General features: G+C 40.4%; 1 long non-coding RNA gene across 1 annotated transcript; it reads right to left on the reverse strand.

The window, feature by feature from the left end:
* Positions 1–1,848: 1,848 nt before the first annotated feature.
* Positions 1,849–6,490, reverse strand: LOC115125584 (uncharacterized). Its single transcript, XR_003863000.2, has 3 exons — positions 6,396–6,490; positions 6,138–6,246; positions 1,849–4,647 (listed from the first exon to the last, which is right to left on the reverse strand). It is a non-coding gene; the product is annotated as an uncharacterized LOC115125584 (long non-coding RNA).
* Between the last annotated feature and the right edge of the window lie 11,965 nt (positions 6,491–18,455).

Below are 18,455 nucleotides of genomic sequence, written 5' to 3' on the forward strand. Positions count from 1 at the left end.
TTATAAGGTGTAGGCTTGACAGTCGCTGGACCCAGCTTTGAGTTCAGTTCAGGGCTAACCCCCGAATTCACAACACGATGAATTCAAGGACTGGCCATACATGAGGTCATAATGATAGTTTAACCAGGTTTCTAGGAGATATAGTATATTCTAGAATTCATCCATGATGTCAATGATAGTTTAACCACGTTTCTCGGCTATATAGTATATTCTAGAATATATCCATGATGTCATAATGATAGTTTAACCAGTTTTCTAGGATATATAGTATATGTGTCAGGAGGGCTCTTGGTCACTGGCAACCGGACAGTGCAGAGTATCTTTTGAGTCCACAAAACCCCCAGATTACTCTCCTCTGACTCGGCCCTGCTTAAGCCGCCAAGGTGCCTTCCTTACAAAGGAATTCGCGCTCAGAGTATAGGTAACAGGCATAATTAAAAAACTTGACTTCAAATCTGTGTGTGGGTCGCTCACCTTTTTCTTTAAAAAAAACTCAGTTCGAGATGTGGTATCCACTCGGCTCGCTTCCTCTTAGATCAAAGGTTGGTCCATCTGCTTCGTTCCCGAAGTGTGGTTCTCCCGGAGATCCCAAGTTTTAGGAGATCCCTCGTGCACGATTTATTTACCTAGATCGTAGGAACGGTCACCGAGTGAAGATTCACATCCCATCCTCGGCTTGTATGGAGGCCGCACCAATGCTTTGACATTGCGGTATGTAGTGCAACCCGACGAGACAATAGGATATGTAGATTTTACATCCCTTTATCCTTGTGTAATGAGTTCCTCATGCTATCCTATGGGGCATCCAGAAATTATTCATCGCGATTTTGACTTACCTCAAAACTTTTTGGTCTGATCAAAGCAACTGTCGACCCTTCTAGGGGTTTGTTTATACCAGTGTTGCCTTACAGGGGCCCTCAGGGAAAACTTTTTTTCCCCCTTTGTCGCACCTGCAGTGAAAACAAACAGCAAACCCCATGTGATCACTCAGCTCAAGAAAGAGCCCTGACAGGGGTTTGGGTCACAGTTGAATTCTCTAAGGATTTAGAGATGGGGTATCGTGTGGCCAAAATCTTTGAAGTGTGGAACTTTTCCAGGAAATCAGACATTCTTTTTAAAGAGTACATCAAGACCTTCTTGAGATGCAAGTAAATGGCTTCAGGCTATCCTGCATCGGTCACAGATCAAAAGAGCAAAGACAGGTACATTCAAGACTATCACGACAGAGAAGGCATACTTCTTGACCCTGACAGAATAGAGGTCAACAAAACCAAACGAAGTGTCAAAATTGTACTTGAACTCACTTTGGGGGAAATTATCGCAGAGATGTAATATGCTAACATCGTCGATTATTAAAGACCCAGAATAATTTTTGGAATTTGTTTTTTCGGATCAATACGAAATTTCACATTTTTCATTCTTGAGTCAAGACATTGCCCTGGTGCAATGGCGACGTAACAAGAAGTGGGTTCTACCTCTGGGTAATCGACCTATGGCCGACTTGAACTCGAAGAGGGTGACCATATCACAGAATGGTCCTCCTGTGGTCCCGAAAGCTATGCTTTTAGGACTAAAGTCAATCACGTGGTGTTGAAAGCCAAAGGCGTGACTCAAAACTATGAAAATGCCCCGCGTGTAAACTTGGAATCAATCACACGCTTGGTCAAGGGGTTCATAAATGACAGGAATAGTGACTTGGAGATTTTGAGCTCCTACAAAAAAATGGTTAGGGATAAAAAGGGCTTCCATCTAAGGAATGCCCCACTTACTAAAAGATTCAGGGTAGTGTCGTGGAAATGTTCCTCTATTTACCAAATCATGAGCGCAAACCACACACACAAGTCAGAGTTAGTTATCAAAGTACATCTTTAATTATATGAGCTCTATCACAATCCTGTGACTCTCAGGTAATTCAGTGTCTCTCAGTGAATTCTCTGAGAGCCCCCTCTGCATTGCAACTGCGATCCTTTAATAGCAAAGAACACACTTAGTCAGACAGCATAGACATAATAAATCGTTCAGCTTTGTCTCCTTACTCAAACCCCAGAACCATAAACCAATCCTCCATATCAACAGGCATATATCAAATTGTCATTTAGATACAACCAACTCTAAATACAACCAATCCTATCTTGACAAGATCACAGAGACACACTGACTGGCACACAGACATTGTGGAGCCAAGAGATACACGCTTGATGACACTTTGACCTCTCCCCTCTCTGTGGCTCATGCAACTTAGTTTTGACATAGAACAGATACTGCAACCCTGCCACAGTATTATACAAAAATAACATTCTTGATGAGAAGTAACTTACAAACATATGATGAATATAAAACATCTTACCTATGTTACCAACAAATTCTGATTATTTCCACACCATGGTAGTCTATGAAAAGAGACTGCTTTTGCCTGACGGGACCACATTGCCCTTTGGCTACTGACTTATGCTACAAGCCGCAGTGTGTCTTAAAGCTTAAGATATGACTGCTATAGAAGGTTTTGACCCCCGGTTGCAACTACCATTTTCGGCCTTAATCGCAGGGCCGTCTAATAGTGGTAAAACGTATTTTGTAAAAAGTATTTTAGAGAATTCTGAACATGTGTTATCTCAAAAGCCTGATAATGTTGTGTGGGGTTATTCTTGTTATCAACCTCTGTATGATGAATTGTTGAAGACAATAAAAATCTAGTTTTTTGAAGGAATACCTGAATCCGTCTGATGATGAACTTCTCCCTCCTCATAAAAACAATCTGCTGCTTTTGGACGATATGCTATTTGCAGGTAGCGAACATCCTGAAATTGCTCAAGCTTTTACCCAATATACACATCATAGAAACCTGTCCGTGCTTTACTTGGTGTAGAATGTCTTTCACCAAGGTAAAAATAGCCGCACCATCAGTTTGAACGCCAATTACATGGTTTTGTTCAAAAATCCTAGAGACAAACTACAAATTAACACTCTAGCTCAGCAGATGTACCCGGGAAGGAAATCCTACTTTATGAAGAGCTATGAGGACGCTACCAAAGCACCATTTTCTTATTTAGGTTGCACGATTTACCTGGCAAGGTAAAAATCTGTCGTTCTGCCCCTGAACTAGGTAGTTAACCCATTGTTCCTAGGTCGTCATTGAAAATGAGAATTTGTTCTTAACTGACTTGCCGAGTAAAATAAAGTTTAAAAAAAAAAATGTCGCTTAAGCATTACTAAACTTCTTTTGGATCAAGTAAACCTCACGTAGCAAATATGCCATTCATTTTGTTGTTGAACAAATTTGACACTTTCCACATTGGAAAAATAGTAAGTAGTTGCAAAGTTAGCTAATGCAAATGCAAATGTTGTCCGTGATGAGATCTGAACATGCAACCTTTGCACTAAGAAAGTTGCTGGCTATGGGGAATCAATTTTAAGTCGAACTTGATTGTGCAAGTTGTTTGTGATCATTGTTTCCACTTGGATAAAACCTACTCTAGCCTGCTGCCACGACCTAGAGAGTTTACAACCTACTGTAGCCTACTGGCATGACCTTGGGAGTTACAACCTACTGTAACCTACTGTAACCTACAGGCATGACCTAGAGAGATACAACCTACCATAACCTACTGTAACCTACTGGCATGGCCTAGAGAGATACAACCTACTGTAGCCTACTGGCATGATCTAGAGAGATACAACCTACTGTAACCTACTGGCATGATCTAGAGATACCACCTACTGTAGCCTACTGGCATATCCTCGAGAGCTAAAGTTTTAAAATTCCTGGATTTTAAATGAATATTTCCCATAATAATTATAATTTGCATCTTACATCCACATGTGGGATCCCTCTCCTTTGTCACCCTCTCTACACCAATAACAGACAACTACTGTGGGACTCCCAATCATACAGCCTGGATACAGCCTGGATTCGAACCAGGGACTGTAGTGATGCCTCTTGCACTGAGGTGCAGTGGCTTAGACCGCTGCATCCTTGTGTGTGTGAACTATTTAACTGTACTAGAATGCTTTAAAGGCGACTACATTTTTAAATATTGGTTATCGGTATCGTTTTTTGGGGCAAGGAAAATATTGGATATCGGTATTGGCCAAAAATGTAATATCGGTCTCAGGATAGTAGCTTGATGGCCTCTAATGTTCATTTTAGCGCCCCGAGACAAAACCGCACACCCAAGCAAAGTGCAAGTCTCTGGGCTTTCAGCCTCAGGAGATGGAACTGGGTCTTGTAGGCCGGACTCATCAAACTAATATTTGAAAATATATATATATTTTAAATTCAAAATTCACTAAAACTTTGCTAAATATTCACTAAATTCTTATACACTTTAAGAATACTGCTGGAGCAAACGGAAAACACATTGAGTTTTTACAGAAATGTTTGATGATTGACTTGGTGACCACTGTTTTTCACACTGGCTTTTATTTTAATGAACTCCCCCAAACAAGACCAAATCTGAACCAATCATAGACTTATATGTTTCACAAGTTTGGCCACACAGTACAGCACAGTAGACAACTAAGTAACTAGATAATCTGTTTGTCTTTGACAGGAGAGAGACCAGACTCTCCCTCTGACAACGGGAAGAGTCCTTCAGGGCAATCAGACCCAGAGACGCCCAAAGCAAAAGGAGGACATCACTGCTCCCACTGTGGAAAGAGTTTTACCAAGTTAGGGAACCTGAATAGGCATGAGAGGACACACACAGGAGAAAAACCTTTCCAATGCTCCCAGTGTGGAAAGAGTTTTAACGAACTAGGGTACCTATTAATACACAAGAGAATACACTCTGGAGAGAAGCCTTACCACTGTTCCAAATGTGGAATGACTTTTACCTGGTTAGGGAGCCTGAAAACACACAAGAGAATACACACGGGAGAAAATCCTTTCCTATGTTCCCACTGTGGAAAGAATTTTACCCAGTTAGGGAACCTAAATCGGCACAAGAGGACACACACAGGAGAGAAGCCTTATCACTGTTCCCAGTGTGGAAAGAGTTTTAGGGGTTTAGTGAGCCTGAAACAGCATGAGAGGACACACACAGGAAAAAAGCCTTACCAATGCACCATATGTGGAAAGAGATTTACCCAGTTAAAGTCCATGAAATTACATGGAGGAATGCATACAGGAGAGAAACCTTATCAATGTTCCCAGTGTGGAAAGAATTTTAGGGGTTTGGTGAACCTGAAACAGCATGAGAGGACACACCCACAAGAAAAGCACTACCAATGCTCCCTGTGTGGAAAGAGTTTTACCAAGTTAGGGGGTCTGACGAGGCATGAGAGGACACACACAGGAGGGGATAAGACCTACCACTGCTCCCAGTGTGGAAAGAGATTTAAATTAATTAATAGACTAGAGTCCTGTCCAGGGGAAGTACTTGTACATCAAGCTGCCTCATAATACAGAAACAGCTACAAGCCAAGGCTACTTACTTCCTTATATAATCATTTACATTTAGCAATATCCAAATCATATCATGAACAACATCAGAGGGTTTACACTTGTACACAATTAATCAAAGCTCATAATGAAAACGAAATACACATTTTAAAATATTTAATTTGATTTTAGACATGATCAAGATGAAGAAAAAAAAACAGGCCTATTTTTTTGGTCATGTTTTCATTTAAACAATATGATTTTAATGTGTCAAACAAAAACACAAATTCTCAGTCAAAAACACAAGTCAGAACACAGTCTCTCTATTCTCTCATGTGATTTCAGGTCCTCTGACTGGGAAAATATCTTTCCACATTGAGAGCAGTGGTATGTCTTCTCCTCCTGTGTATGCATTCTTTCATGCTTATTCAGATGCCTTAACAGGTTAATAAATCCTTTTATGGAAGCGCTTCCTATATAGGAATTGAAATTTCTGAAATTTCAAGTGCACCACGCATAGTTTATGATAAAAATCAAAATGTCATCAAAATTGACATCCAATATACCAAATTAAAGCTACACTCGTTGTGAATCTTATTCACCAAGTCAGATTTGTAAAATGCTTTTCGGGGAAAGCATGAGACGCTATTATCTGTACCATGCAACCTCACAGAAATGCAGCATTACAAAAAACGACAGATTTTTCGTTAGCGCTCGCAAACGAAAAGGCTGAAATAAAATATAAAACATTCCTTACCTTTGACGAGCTTCATTCTTGGCACTCCTAGATGTCCCATAAACATCATTTAGGGTCTTTTTTCGATTAAATCGGTCCATATATAGCCTAGATATCGAGCTAGGAATACCTTGGGAATGGAGGAAAAAATTAGCATTTTATAACGTAACGTCATTTTTTAAAATGCCAAAAGTCGACGATAAACTTTCACAAAACACTTCGAAATACGTTTGTAATGCTACTTTAGGTATTATTACACGTTAATAAGCGATAAAATACCTCATGAGACCGTGTGGAATCGTTAGCTGGTCCGTTGAGAAATACATGGCTGAAAATGGTCGCTCGAAAATCTGGGCGGTGGCAGTAGGAAAGTAGTTCTCTTGTTTGGGTTAGACCAAGAATCAATTGCGAAACTAATGACGTAACTGTAGACAGCATGGGGAAGCTGTAGCCAATGAGAACGCGGCTCTATTTAATTCTGTTATCTGTAAACAATTGCCTGCAGGCGCGGAAGAATATATTTTTACACTTTCAGTGAACAGATTTTCATGACCTATTCGACCGAAACGCACGTTCTGTAAATGCCACAGGCGTGATTTAAACACTTTTGGAAAGGTCTGACTGTTTCCTTTGCACACAAACTAACCAAATGAACGTACCATATTCCTGGCATGAATAGCAGGGCGCTGAAATGTTGCGCGATTTTTTTTTTTAAGACTGCGAAAATTCGCTTGCTCCATAACAATTAAGTTATTACATATATTAATTTAATTTAGCTATTCTTCACTCCAACCTTGAATTAGATTTGATATTTGATTTGGATATTGTTAAATTACTTTGATTGGATACAGCTGCAGCCAAATATATTGGCACCCTTGCACTTAGAAATAATTCCCTATTTCTTCTCAAATCAGTTGAAATTCATGGTGGTCTAGTACCACTACTATACTATGATGGTCTCCACACCTTGTTATTGTACTAGCTCCACTACTATACTATGATGGTCTCCACACCTTGTTATTGTACTTGCTCCACTACTATACTATGATGGTCTCCACACCTTGTTATTGCACTAGCTCCACTACTAGTGCCACTACTATACTATGATGGTCTCCACACCTTGTTATTGTACTAGCTCCACTACTAGTGCCACTACCCTACTATGATGGTCTCCACACCTTGTTATTGAACTAGTACCACTACTATACTATGATGGTCTCCACACCTTGTTATTGTACTAGCTCCACTACTAGTACCACTACCCTACTATGATGGTCACCACACCTTGTTATTGTACTAGTACCACTACTATACTATGATGGTCACCACACCTTGTTATTGTACTAGTACCACTAACCTACTATGATGGTCTCCACACCTTGTTATTGTACTAATACCACTACTATACTATGATGGTCTCCACACCTTGTTATTGTACTAGCTCCACTACTAGTACCACTACCCTAATATGATGGTCTCCACACCTTGTAATCAAATGTATTTTTATAAAACAACTTTTTACATCAGCCGATGTTACAAAGTGATATACAGGAACTCAGTCTAAAAACCCCAAACAGCAATGCAGATTTAGAAGCACGGTGGCTCCCCAATTAAGGTTCAACCGGCCGCCTGTAGTTGAGAGGTAGTTCTGTAGTTGTGTACAGCCAGACTGGAAGTGTTCATGCAGATTGTTGGTAGAGAGGTACTTCTGTAGTTGTGTACAGCCAGACTGGAAGGATTCATGTAGATTGTTGGTAGAGAGGTAGTTCTGTAGTATCTAGTCAGACTGGAAGGGTTCATGCACATTTTCTCGAGGTTGGTTTGATGGAGGCCGTTTTAAGGGAATTAGGCACAGTGCCTGAATTAAGAAAGTGATTTATGATTGTATGAGTCCTGTGGGAAAACGGTCCAAGGGGCAGGTAGTTGACCTCATATTATGGACCATTTCAGAGACAGATGTTGGGGTTGTCAATGAGAATGTGGTGAAACTGCAGCTGGGAGGCTCAGTGAGAAGCACAGAGACAGGTCTGAATCAAGGGGTAGATTGTACAGTGAAACTGCAGCTGGGAGGCTCCGTGTAAAGCAGAGAGACAGGTCTGAATCAAGGGGTAGATTGTACAGTGAAACTGCAGCTGGGAGGCTCTGTGTAAAGCAGAGAGACAGGTCTGAATCAAGGGGTAGATTGTACAGTGAAGTAAATGCTCTTTATTTTGGATTTGGGGATTTGAAAAATGGTACTTTATTCAATGGAGTGGGTAAAGAATGAGTTATTGAGTGGTTGAACTAATTTCTTTACTACAGAAAATATAAGTATGGGGTTCCCGTCACCATTTGCAATGAGATTGGTAAAGTATAACTTGTGTGCAGTGTTCAGTGCCTCTTTGTATGCAGTCTGGTGATATACCAGGGCCTGGGAATGCAGTTAGGTTTGTATACAGTCTGATGATATACTAGGCCTAGGGCCTGAGGATGCACAGTTAGTTTTGTTTTCCTCTAGCTATTCTCCAGTTTGTTCCCAGCAGCTTTCATAGAACGGAGATAACTTTTAAACGAGGCTGCAGAGCGTTTGTTTGACTGAATGAATATGACAATGCCTTAAATGTAAAGATGTTAGATGTAAAGTATAAATTCTCATTCATTACAAATCTTCACTAATCAATCAACACATGCTTTCCTTTGTACGTATCACTATAATATTATTTAATTAAATATATTTTAAAAATACCCCTTTTTGTCAAGAAATTAAATAAACATTTCCTTTACCCACTCCAGTCAGCTGATGACGATCCTGCCAGTGTGACGTATAATCTAGTGGACGAGACGCTCCTTCAATAACAACAGCAAGTCAGAAACCTCGGGACCTTGCTAGGCGACATGGCCTAAACATTCAAGGTTTTTAGACTGTTTCAGTGCATATTTCCCTATGTGTTTTAGACATACTTCTGTTTTATAGCTATTTGCCCCATTTATTTTAATATTTACGTTGTTAGTCAGGCAGATGTCTTAAATTTGCATCGCGCTAGGCTAGTCGCTAAACTTCTCCCCTCCTGTTAAAAAGAAGAGGTGGTCTGCTGGACGTAGAAAGAAGCTCTGGAGTTGAACATTGTCGTGAAAGAGGAGAAGGAAGAGGAGGATGTCACAGTAAATCAACAAGTAGAGGGTGAGTGACTTGTGTCATGCACAAAGTAGATGTCCTAACCGACTTTCCAAAACTATAGTTTGATAACAAGAAATGTGTTTTAATGACTCCAACCTAAGTGTATGTAAACTTCCGACTTCAACTGATGTATTGTTACACCATGTAGGAGCAGTATAGACCTAGTCTGTTCATTATATACATCTACATGATGTATTGTTACACCTTGTAGGAGCAGTGCAGACCTAGTCTGTTCATTAAATACATCTACATCATGTATTGTTACACCTTGTAGGAGCAGTATAGACCTACAGTAGCTAGCTACTTATTTAGATTTAGTATGACTTAATGAAACTGCCTTATGTGCTGTACTAAACTTTTTGTATTCACACTAATCAATAATCACATTGCTGTCTGTGTATGTCTCACTATAATAGTATTATTTAATGAAATACATGTAAAATAATCTTTGTCTGAAAATAAAATGTGATCCTCAACTGCGTTTCCCCTCCAGTCAGCAGACGGCGATGTGCGTCTTTCAGGCGACGCTGCCAGCGTGACGTATAATCTAGTGGACGGTTCTTCAGAAACAGCTGGTCAACCACCTTGGTTGCTTGCTAGCCAACATAGCCGAAAGATTCAAGCTATTTAGACGCTTTCGGTGTATATTAGCTATTGTGTTTTAGACACACTTCTGTCGTATCTACTTGTTAACCTAATATTACGTTATTTTGTATTAGTCAGCAAAAGTAGCTGGCTGGTTAAGTTAGCACTAGCCTAGTTGCTAATGATAGCTAGCTAGCTAACATCCCCGAACATGAGCTCCCTAAACTACTCCCCTCCTGTTGAAGAAGACGAGGTCTGCTGGATGGACAAAGAGGGTTTGTGGCAGAACATTGTTGTGAAAGAGGAGAAGGAAGAGGAGGATGTTACAGTAAAACAAGTAGAATGTGTGGCTGTTACAGTGAAAGAAGAAGAGAAAGACGTTCAGAGTGAAAGAGAAGGATGTTACAGTAAAAGAAGAGGAGGATACCGTTTTTGGAGTGAAAGAGGAGGAGGAGGGGGGGGGGACTGTCACATTGGAGAAGGAGATGGGAGATCTGACTAACACCAGTAAGTACCGCCTTAAATTGTTTTTCTAACATTGGGTATTCGGGGTTGGCTCGATATGGCTAGAATCAGACGACGTAGAGATCAAGCTACCCCTTGTTTTCTCCGTTCCGAAAAAGTGACTTAACATATATATTTGAGAAGGGTCTATCTGCTGATCGCAGTCTGGGGGGCACGGCATGTTGTGATTTTTGTGTAATGATGTTTTACCCCTCAATAGTGCCATGCGAGAGTTGGGTTGGCTACACCAAAGATTATGGATATACTGACAAGATGACTCTCCGCCCAAACAAGGGGAGTTTTTGTCCACAAAGCGGCAATGCTGGTTCTCTAGCTCCCTCCTACCCCTTTCTTTGGATTGGTGGATACTTCTTATTATTGGAATCTATTTTTTTATATATTCAATGAGGGTTGTTGACATCAACCGCCTGTATTCAATGGAGAGAAATGCTAAGCTACTAGCCTCATGACATGAATATGCACAACCATCTCGAGACAACTCCTATAGTGTTTTTATTAGAAAAAAACATTCTAAACAGTCCACCTGGTAGAGGTTCATATCTGACAGAGATTAAAATCTCTGTTAGAGACTTAGAAAGAGGGGGAGTCTAAAGCTGCAACAACTAGGCTTGTTTCTTTTGGCTTCTGGACAACGAAATAAAGTTGATATGAAAACCAATAGCACAGGAGGTAAATGACATAGTGGTGGGTCCAATAGAACAGGAGAGAAATGACATAGTGGTGGGTCCAATAGAACAGGAGAGATTGTATAGTGGTGGGTCCAATAGAACAGGATGGAAATTATATAGTGGTGGGTCCAATAGAACAGGAGGGAAATGACATAGTGGTGGGTCCAATAGAACAGGAGATAAATGGCATAGTGGTGTGTACAATACAGAGGTAAATGAAAATAAATTTGCCCAAATGAGGAATCTGGGATAATTAGCTTCTTTAAAAAAAATTGCTGTGTATGGTTTCAAATCACAAGCTTGTAGGCTTATGCATATTTGGGTAGTGCGTGTGGCAATAGACCTCGCTGATTATTGAGTTGCGGCTGTCAGTGAAAAGCATCTCAAATAGGTGTGAAGATAATGTCTCTTGAGTATAATTTAAAATGTTGAGACGAGGAGAAGGGGAGGGTTGTGTGGTGAAGATATAGGTGAGTCTCTCTTCAGAATGTCCTCCCCTCCGCTGGCTTCCACCAATTCTTGCTCCTTCGTTGTTTCATTGTGTGAATTGATTGCCCTTAGATTGAGTTTATTATATCAATTCCCCTTTACAAATGTCACCAGTAGTAAATGTACCGTTACTTCCTGTCATTTGGTTAGATTAATTTCTGTTAATACATGTATTAATTACAGTAATTTACCGTTGTCATTCTCGGAGTGGAAACGTCGTCTGTTCAAAACCTGCTACAGTTTTATTCAGTTAGGGAGCCTGAAGGAGCATGAGTGGGCAAACACAGGAGAATAGCCTTACCACTGCTCCCAGTGTAAAAACAGCTTTTCAAGAGTAGAGGGGAGAGGGGGGCTAAAAGCTCATGAGGACACACAGGAGAAAAGCCTTTCCAATGTTCCCAGTGTGGAAAGAGTTTTACCTGGTTGAGCCTGAAGGAGCATAAGAGGACACACACAATAAATAAAAAAGTCCAACCACTGCTCTCTCTGTGTGGAAGGACATTTTCCCAGTCAGAGAACCTGAAATCACATGAGAGAAAAGAAAGGCTATATTTTGACTTATATTTTTGACTGAGAATGTGTTTTTGTTTTGTGCCACATGAAATCATATTGTTTATACCTGTCTATATAAGGTTCCACAGTTGGCAATGCATGCAAGAGCAAATTCCAAGCCATGAGGTTGAAGAAATTGTCTGTGGAGCTCAGAGACGGGATTGAGTCAAGGCACAGCTCTGGGGAAGGTTACCAAAAAATGTCTGCAGCATTGAAGGTCCCCAAGAACACAGTGGCTGCCATCATTCTTAAATGGAAGAAGTTTGGAACCACCAAGCTTCTTCCTAGAGCTGGCCGCCTGGCCAAACTGAGCAATCGGGGGAGAAGGACCTTGGTCAGGGAGGTGACCAAGAACCCGATGTTCACTCTGACAGAGCTCCAGAGTTCCACTGTGGTTATGGGAGAACCTTCCAGAAGGACAACCATCTCTCTGCAGCACTTCACCAATCAGGCCTTTATGGTAGAGAGGCCAGGCGGAAGCCACTCCTCAGTAAAAGGCACATGACAGACCAGATTCTCTGGTCTGATGAAACCCAGATTGAACTCTTTGGCCTGACTGCCAACCGGCTCGCCTGGCGTAAAGCGTGAGTGGTGGCAGCATCATGCTGCGGGGATATTTTTTAGCGGCAGGGACTGGGAGACTAGTCAGGATTGAGGGAAAGATGAACAGAGTGCAGAGAGATCCTTGATAAAAAGCTGCTACAGAGAGCTTAGGACCTCAGACCGGGGTGAAGGTTCACCTACCAAAAGGACAACTTCGGAAGAAGTCTCTGAATAACCTTGAGTGGCCCAGCCAGAGCCCGCACTTGAACCCGATCAGAGACCTGAAAATAGCTGTGCAGCGACGCTCTCCATCCAACCTGACAGAGCATGAGAGGATCTGCAGAGAAGAATGGGAGAAACTCCCCAAATACAGGTGTGCCAAGCTTGTAGCGTCATACCCAAGAAGACTCTAGGCTGTAATCGCTGCCAAAGGTGTTTCAACGGAGTACAAAGTAAGCGATCTGAATAACAAAATGTGGAAAAAGTGAAGGGGTTTGAATACTTTCCGAATGCACTGTGTTGTTCACCATGTAGGAGCAGTATACACCTAGTGTGTTCATTATATACATCTACATGATGTATTGTTACACCATGTAGGAGCAGTATACACCTAGTGTGTTCATTATATACATCTACATGATGTATTGTTACACCATTTAGGAGCAGTCTAGACCTGGTCTGTCCATTTTATATACACTACCATTCAAAAGTTTGGGGTCACTTAAAAACGTCCTTGTTTTTTAAAGAAAAGCACGTTTTTTGTCCATTAAAATAACATCAAATTGATCCGAAATACAGTGTAGACATCATTAATGTTGTAAATGACTATTGTAGCTGGAAAAACAGCAGACTTTTTAAATTGAATATCTACAGGTGAAGTTGGAAGTTTACATACACTTAGGTTGGAGTCATTAAAACTCATTTTTCAACCACTCCACAAATGTCTTGTTAACAAACTATAGTGTTGGCAAGTCGGTTAGGACATCTACTTGGTGCATGAAACAAGTAATTTTTCCAACAATTGTTTACAGGAATATTATTTCACTTATAATTCACAGTATCACAATTCCAGTGGGTCAAACGTTTACATACACTAAGTTGACTGTGCCTTTAAACAGCTTGGAAAATCCCAGAAAATTGTCATGGCTTTAGAAGCTTCTGATTGACATCATTTGAGTACTTTGTAGGTGTACCTGTGGATGTATTTCAATGCCTACCTTCAAACTCAGTGCCTCTCTGCTTGACATCAAAGGAAATCAGTCAAGACCTCAGAAAAAAAAGTGTAGACCTTCACAAGTCTGGTTCATCCTTGGGAGCAGTTACCAAACGCCTGAAGGTACCACGTTCATCTGTACAAACAATAGTACGCAAGTAAAAACACCACGGGACCACGAAGCCGTCATACCACTCAGGATGGAGATGTGTTCTGTCTCCTAGAGATTAACGTACTTTGGTGTGAAAAGAGCAAATCAATCCCAGAACAACAGCAAAGGACCATGTGAAGATGCTGGGTACAAAAGTATCTATATCTACAGTAAAACAAGTCCTATATCGACATAACTTGAAAGGCCGCTCAGAAAAGAAGAAGCCACTGCTCCATAACCGCCATAAAAAAGCCAGACTACGGTTTGCAACTGCACATGGGGACAAAGATCGTACTTTTTGGAGAAATGTCCTCTGGTCTGATGAAACAAAAATAGAACTGTTTGGCCATAATGACCATCGTTATGTTTGGAGAAGCCAAGGGGAGATGAAGAACAGCATCCTAACCTTGAAGTACGGGGGTGGCATCATCATGTTGTGTGGGTGCTTTGCTGCAGGAGGGACTGGTGCACTTCACAAAATAGATAGGACCATGAGGAAGGAAAATTATATGGATATATTGAAGCATCATCTCAAGACATCAGTCAGTTACAGGCTGGTCGCAAATGGGTCTTCCAAATGGACAATGACCCCAAGCATACTTCCATAAGATGAGGCAAAATGGCTTAAGGACGACAAAGTCAAGGTATTGGAGTGGCCATCACAAAGCCCTGACCTCAATCCTATAGAAAATTTGTGGGCGAGTGCGAGCAAGGAGGCCGACAACCTGACTCAGTTACACCAGCTCTGTCAGGAGGAATGGGCCAAAATTCACCCAACTTATTGTGGGAAGCTTGTGGAAGGCTACCCAAAACGTTTGACCCAAGTTAAACAATTTAAAGGCAATGCTACCAAATACTAATTGAGTGTATATAAACTTCTGACCCACTGGGAATGTGATGAAAGAAATACAAGCTGAAATATAATTCTCTCTACTATTATTCTGACATTTCACATTCTTAAAATAAAGTGGTGATCCTAAGACAGGGAATTTTTACTAGAATTAAATGTCGGGGATTGTGAAATACTGAGTTTAAATGTATTTGGCTCGGGTGTATGTAAACTGTATATCCACCTTCATGATTCACTGGACCCTATGATCACTTGGTGAGGCCCATTATCAGCAACTATCACTCCTGTGTTCTAATGGCACGTTGTGTTAGCTAATCCAAGTTGATCATTTTAAAAGGCTAATCGATCAGTTCAAAACCCTTTTGCAATTATGTTAGCAACTGTTATGTTAGAAAACTGTTGTGCTGATGTAACAAAGCTTTTGTAAACAGTGAGTGGGCCTTGTTCTTTATCAAAGCTTTTGTAAACAGTGGGTTTTTTTCATGCAGCAATTCAACCATGAAGGCCTGATTCACACAGTCTCTGAACAGTTGATGTTGAGATGTCTGTTACTTGAACTCTGTGATGCATTTATTTGGGCTGCAATCTGAGGTGCAGTTACCTCTGCTGCAGAAGATACGTTCATTAGAGTTAACTCTGGGTCTTCCTTTCCGGTGGCAATCCTCATGAGAGCTACCCATACCTTGTCACAACACAACTGATTGGCTCAAACGCATCAAGAAGGAAAGAAATTCCACAAATTAACATTTAACAAGGCACACCTGTTCATTTAAATTAATTCCAGGTGACTACCTCATGAAGCTGGTTGAGATAATGCCAAGAGTGTGCAAAGCTGTCAAGGCAAAGGGTGACTGCTTTGAAGAGTCTCAAATATAAAATATATTTAGAATTGATTAACCCTTTTTTGGTTACTATATGATTCCATATGTGTTATTTAATTGTTTTGATGTCTTAACTATTATTCTACAATGTAGAAAATAGTAGAAATAAAGGAAAAACCCTTGAATGAGTAGGTGTGTCCAAACTTTTGACTGGTACTGTATGTAAATGTGATACTTCAGTTGTTGTTTTTGTTACATTTGAAACATTTATAAAAACCTGTTTTTGCTTTGTCGTTATGGGGTATTGTGTTGTTATTATGGGGTATTGTGTTGTTATTATGGGGTATTGTGTGTAGATTGAGGGGAAAATATTGATTTAATCCATTTTAGAATAACGGAACAAAATGTGGAAAAAGTGAAGGGGTCTGAATACTTTCCAAATGCACTGTGTGTATATATAGGGGCAGTACTTAGTGACATCACTTCCTGAAACAGGAGGTACAAATACATAACATAGGTTCAATATGTCAACATTCAATGTATTCAAATATATGACCAAGTTGGAAGTGCAAACGCCAGCCTAGACACAATCCTCGAGGTTCACTGATGATCAACCTCCTCCTTCACATCTGACTCCTGATGATCAACCTCCTCCTTCACATCTGACTCCTGATGATCAACCTCCTCCTTCACATCTGACTCCTGATGATCAACCTCCTCCTTCACATCTGACTCCTGATGATCAACCTCCTTCACATCTGGCTCCTGATGATCAACCTCTTCCTTCACATCTGACTCCAGTGATCAATCCAGAGCGTCTTCTTTTTTGGGGAATCGCGATGGGACTACGTCATCAAATAGGCCGTCATGACCACCGCCCACAAGTTAATTGTCGTTCAGGTTATCAATGGGAAGAGCATTAGCAAGATCTCCTGTCTGGTAACTTGTCTCATTTAATGGATTTACATTGGCAGGTGAACATGGAGAAACCCCATTAAAAAAACTTAGTCAATCTCAAACTGCAGAAACACTGTTGGAATTCCTTGTCAAAGTCTGTGGCCTGTGATGTTGGGACAAATGATAGTCCCTTATTATACAAGAGACCATATTCTACAGCACAACGGCAGAGTCATGTCTTCAGTGTAAAACTAACAATGACTCAATAATCCTTTTGGGAATGTTATGATGTCATAAAGTTATGGGCGGAGTTAGAAAGTTGGCTGTCAGAAGTACAATTATACAATGTAAAATTACTTTTAATCTGTCTGTCTGTCTGCATATTTCAAGACATGGCATTTGAGGGTGCAGTGAGATGCCCCAGAGTTGGATGATACTTTTCTCATCAATCATCTTAAAAATGATACGTAATTAAAACCTGGAAATCAACCAATCCTCTGTTGTTAATTCAATAGAAAGGTAAAATGCTTTATTATCTGAAAGTTGAAAGTGACAAAGAGAAATAAAATGGTGCTGATGCGGGCACTGGAGATGGGGGTGTGTTCTAGTGGGTCTGGGCAGGTGTGATGCAGTTAATGGAGATGGAGGTGTGTTCTAGTGGGTCTGGGCAGGTGTGATGTAGTTAATGGAGATGGAGGTGTGTTCTAGTGGGTCTGGGCAGTTGTGATGTAGTTAATGGAGATGGAGGTGTGTTCTAGTGGGTCTGGGCAGGTGTGAGGTAGTTAATGTTTGTATGATGTCCTCCTTTGTATGTGTATGTTTTGTATTGTTTATAAAATATCAATAATTCAAAGTTACACCTCACTGTTCTATTTTTGGAGTTATTACATTAAACCAATCAGATTTCAGAAGAATGCCAAAGTCAGGTGTGAAGTAATATGGAGGACCAGCCTATTCCCTATGATGTAAACTACAACAGAAATAACTTAAAATGTATAACTTCATATTAAACCAATCGTTTTCAGTCATGACTTGAGTGATTAAAGTAAACCACAGTTTTAGAAATACATAACACCATCTAACCATATATCAAAGACTGTTAGCTATATGCAGTTATCTTAGCCAGCCAGCCAACGTTAGCTATTTATCCAACTAGCTATTAGCCTAACCAGCACGGTTATGGTAAGTGAGCTGGAGCCCAACTAAAACATAACTGCAGATCAAAAGAGAAGAGACATACAGAATGATGGCAGGGAAAAACACATGGAAATTGGAATTCACTTGAAAATTCACCTCACTGGTTAGAGAACAACCTGCAGAAGACAGTTAGCTACATTTTAAATGTAGGGGTCGTTAAACAAAGGAACACAAAACTTATGCCATTTGTTTGAGAGGAGGGAGACTAATGGAGCCCAACTACCAGAGTTAGAACCCAACTAAAACATGACTGCAGATCAAAAGAGAAAGAATGATGGACGAAATGAAGCTTCAGACGTCATTGATCACTGCTGATAAAAGTGACATACTGCTTTGAAGTATACTGCTTAGCGATTTCGGCGCATGCCTCGTAGCTCCTATATTAAATGTAACACGCGTGCTACGGGTGAGTGTTGTTATCGTAACCAGTGAGCTGAATAACATCCATATCGAAATGTTGACAAAACAAAAATGACTATCAAAATATATCAAATTAACCTGAAAAAATACTCAATACTCAATGCGAATAAGTATAATACACCTAAACTAACAAAACCGGGCTAATAAACTGTCTGGTGTTCATGATATTATAAAACGTGTACTTTATACATTTTTCATAAATTACCTGCATTTATGAGACACACAGTGTGGATGAATGATCAGTAGTCGACAGGATAAAAATAGCACTCCT

This window comes from Oncorhynchus nerka, linkage group LG2 (assembly GCF_034236695.1).
Source record: "Oncorhynchus nerka isolate Pitt River linkage group LG2, Oner_Uvic_2.0, whole genome shotgun sequence".
NCBI lineage: Eukaryota > Metazoa > Chordata > Actinopteri > Salmoniformes > Salmonidae > Oncorhynchus > Oncorhynchus nerka.